Consider the following 5,152-nt stretch of genomic DNA (forward strand, 5'->3'; position numbering starts at 1 on the left):
TTAATACAAATTTAATTATTCTATGTGTATTTTTGTATATGCATTTTTATAAAAATATGCTTTATTTTATGGGTATTTTGCATCTTTATTTTCATACAAATTTACGTTATTTTACTGATATTCTGCTCATTCATTTTGATACGATTTGACATTATTCTATGTTTTTTTTGTAAATATTTTTCATACAAATTTACGTTATTTTATGTGTGTTTGTTTATATATTTTGACACAAATTTACATTATTTTATGGGTATTTTGTATATATATTTCAAAAGAAATTTACCTAGTTTTATGTGTATTTTGTATATCTATTTTCATACAAACTCAAATTATTTTTATATATTTTTGTATATATTTCAATCCAAATTTTAGTTATGTTATGTGTATTTTGTAAATCTATTTTCATTCAAATATATATTATTTTATTGGTATTTTGTTGATTTATATTGATACGAATTTACATTATTTTATATGTACTTTTTATATATATTTTTATACGCATTTACATTATTTAATATTTATTTTGAATATATAATTTTATACAAATTCATGGTATTTTATGTGTATTTGTATATATATTTTCATATAAATTTACATTATTTTATGTGTATTTTGTACATATATTTCATTACAAATTTACCTTATTTTATGTTTATTTTGTATGTGTATTTTGTACATTTGTATTTATACACGTTCAATACAAATTTATATTATTTTATTGGTATTTTGTTTATTTATTTTGATACGAATTACATGATAATATGTGTATTTTGTACATATTTTTTTATACGTATCTACATTATTTAATGTGTATTTTGTTTGTATATTTTCATACAAATTTACACTATTATATGTGTATTTGTATAAATATTTTGATACAAATTTACTTTATTTAATGTATTTTGTATAAGGTAAATTTGTATTGAAAAAGATATGCAAAAATACATATAAAACAATGTAAATTTGTTTCAAAATATATATACGAATACAAATAAAAGAACGTAGATTTCTATAAAAATATATATACAAAATACACATAAAATTAAGTAAATACGTATAAAAAAATGTATACAAAATACACATAAAATAATGTAAATTCGAATTAAAATAAATAAACAAAATACCAATAAAAGAATGTGTATTTGGATAAATATAAATATACAAAATACATATACAAAATAAACATAAAATAATGTAAATTTATATGAAAATATATATACAAATACACATAAAATACCATGAATTTGTATAAAAATATATATTCAAAATAAATATTAAATAATGTAGTATCGTATAAAATATATATATATATATACAGATACAAAAAATACATCGAATAATTAAATTTGTATTAAAATTAATATACAAAATGCGTATATAATAAGGTAATTTGTATTGAAAAATATGCAATATACACGTTTACTCATACAAATTTATATTATTTTATTGGTATTTTGTTTATTTATTTTGATACGAATTACATGATTATATGTGTATTTTGTACATATTTTTATACGTATTTTCATTATTTAATGTATTTTGTTTATATATTTCATATGGTAGGCGGTGGCGGTGGAAGCGTACTGGGCTCACATTCACCGCGGTGATGGACGGCAAGGGTTCGAATCCCCACGCTACCACTCGATTTTTCAGCCACCGCCGAGTGGTTAAAACTACCCACATGCTGTCCTGAAGACCACCCATCAACCCGGACTCTAGAGGAAGCCGTCCAAGCGAATCAAGAACGAGTTCCGGGGGCAGCATGAGCCAATGCAGGATGGCGCCACTATAAACACTGCCTGCGCCAGAACGGGCTGGGCTGACCATCAGGCCCCACCTGGAAGAAGCCTTGGGCCGACCATCAGGCCCCACGGAAGATGCTTACTGGCGCAATAGGCAACAAAAAAAAAAAAAAAATACAAATTTACGTTATTATATGTGTATTTGTATAAATATTTTGATACAAATTTACTTTATTTCATGTATTTTGTATATATATTTCAATTCAAATTTAGCTTATTTTGTGTGTATTTTGTATATATTTTCATACAAATTTAATTACTTGTGTATTTTTGTATATAGTTTTATATAAATTAAAGTTATTTAATTAGTATTTTGTATATTTATATTTAAACAATACATTCTTTTATTGGTATTTTGTTTATTTATTTTGATACGAATTTACATTATTTAATGTGTTTTTGTATACATTTTTTATACGTATCTAATTCATTTTATGTGTATTTTTGATATATATTTTTATAGAAATCTACGTTATTTTATGTGTATTCGTATATATATTTTGAAACAAATTTACATTGTTTTATATGTATTTTGCATATCTATTTCAATACAAATTTACCTTATTGTATGTGTTTTTTGTAAATTTATTTTAACACAAATTTAATTTTTTGATGTGTATTTTAGTATATATATTTTTATAAATAAAAAAATGCGTTATTTTATGGTATTTTGTTTTATTTTCATACAAATTTACATTATTTTATTAATATTCTGTATTTATTTTGATACGATTTACATTATTCTATTTGTGTTTTTTACATATTTTTATACAAATTTATGTTATTTTAAGTATGTATTTATTTATTTTAATTAAAATTTACATTATTTTATGTGAATTTTGTGTATGTATTTCAATACAAATTTACCTAATTTTATGTATTTTGTATATTTATTTTCATACAAATTTAAAATATTTTGTGTATTTTGTATATAGTTTGATACAAATTTAGGTTATTTTATGTGTATTTTGTATATCTATTTTCATACAAATACACATTTTTATTGATATATTTTTTATTTATTTTGACGCGAATTTTATGTGAATTTGTTTTCATTTCATACAAATTTACATTATTTTATGTGTATTTTGTACATGTATTTAAATACAAATTTAACTAATTATATGTGTATTTTGTATATCTATTTTCATACAAATTGAAATTTATTTTTGTTTTTGTATATATTTTTATTCAAATGTTCGTAATCTTATAAAATATATATACCAAAATACACATAAAATATTTAAATTTGCATTGAAATAAATATACAAAATGCACATACAATAAGGTAAATTTGTATTGAAAGAGATATACAAAAATACATATAAAACAATGTAAATTTGTTTCAAATATATATACGAATACAAATAAAAAACGTAGATTTATAAAAATATATATACAAAATACACTTAAAATTAAGTAAATACGTATAAAAAATGTATACAAAATACATAAAATAATGTAAATTGAATTAAAATAAAAAACAAAATAATAAAAGAATGTGTATTTGGATAAATATAAATATACAAAATATACATACAAAATAAACATAAAATAAGGTAGATTTGTAAAAAATATATGTACAAAATACACATAAAATAATGTAAATTTATATAAAATATATATACAATACACATAAAATACTATGAATTTGTATAAAATATATATTCAAAATAAATATTAAATAATGTAAATGCGTATAAAAATATATATACAAAGTACATATAAAATAATGTAAATTGTATCAATATAAATCAACAAAACGCCAATAAAATAATATATATTTGAATGAAAATAAATTTACAAAATACACATAACATAACTAAATTTGTATTAAAATATATACAAAAACATAGAAATAATTTGAGTTTGTATGAAAATAGATATACAAAATACACATAAAACTAAGTAAATTTTTTGAAATGTATATACAAAATACCCATAAAATATTGTAAATTTGTGTCAAAATATATAAACAAATACACATAAAATAACGTAATTTTGTATGAAAATATATACAAAATACACATAGAATAATGTCAATTCGTATCAAATGAATGAGCAGAATATCAATAAAATAATGTAAATTTGTATGAATATAAAGATGCAAAATACCCAAAAAATAAAAGCATATGTTTATAAAAATACAGATACAAAATACACATCGAATAATTAAATTTGTATTAAAATTAATATACAAAATGAGTATATAATAAGGTAAATTTTTATTTAAAATATATGCAACATACACGTTTACTCATACAAATTTATATTATTTTATTGGTATTTTGTTTATTTATTTTGATACGAATTACATGATTATATGTGTATTTTGTACATATTTTTAAACATAAAATAACGTAAATTTGTATGAATAATATATACAAAATACACATAGAATAATGTCAATTCGTATCAAAATGAATGAGCAGAATATCAATAAAATAATGTAAATTTGTATGAAAATAAAGATGCAAAATGCCCAAAAATAAAGCATATGTTCATAAAATACAGATACAAAATACACATCCAATAATTAAATTTGTATTAAAATTAATATACAAAATGCGTATATAATAAGGTAAATTTGTATTGAAAAAATATGCAACATGCACGTTTACTCATACAAATTTATATTATTTTATTGGTATTTTGTTTATTTATTTTGATACGAATTACATGATTATATGTGTATTTTGTACATATTTTTTTATACGTATTTACATTAATTAATGTGTATTTTGTTTATATATTTTCATACAAATTTACATTATTATATGTGTATTTGTATAAATATTTTGACACAAATTTACTTTATTTCATGTATTTTGTATATATATTTCAATTCAAATTTAGCTTATTTCATGTGTATTTTGTATATATTTTCATACAAATTTAATTACTTCTGTGTATTTTTGTATATAATTTTATATAAATTTACGTTATTTTATGTGTATTTTTTATATTTATATTCATACAAATACACATTATTTTATTGGTATTTTGTTTATTTATTTTGATACGAGTTTACATTATTTTATGTGTATTTTGTATACATTTTTTATACGTATTTACTTCATTTATGTGTATTTTGTATATATTTTATAGAAATCTACGTTATTTTATGTATTCGTATATATATTTTGAAACAAATCTACATTGTTTTATATATATTTTTGTATCTATTTCAATACAAATTTACCTTATTGTATGTGTTTTTGTATATTTATTTTAATACAAATTAAATTTTTGATGTGTATTTTGGTATAATATATTTTTATAAATAAAAAAATGCGTTATTTTATGGGTATTTTGTTTCTTTATTTTCATACAAATTTACATTATTTTAT

Source organism: Eriocheir sinensis, unplaced genomic scaffold, assembly GCF_024679095.1.
Source record: "Eriocheir sinensis breed Jianghai 21 unplaced genomic scaffold, ASM2467909v1 Scaffold74, whole genome shotgun sequence".
Classification (NCBI taxonomy): domain Eukaryota; kingdom Metazoa; phylum Arthropoda; class Malacostraca; order Decapoda; family Varunidae; genus Eriocheir; species Eriocheir sinensis.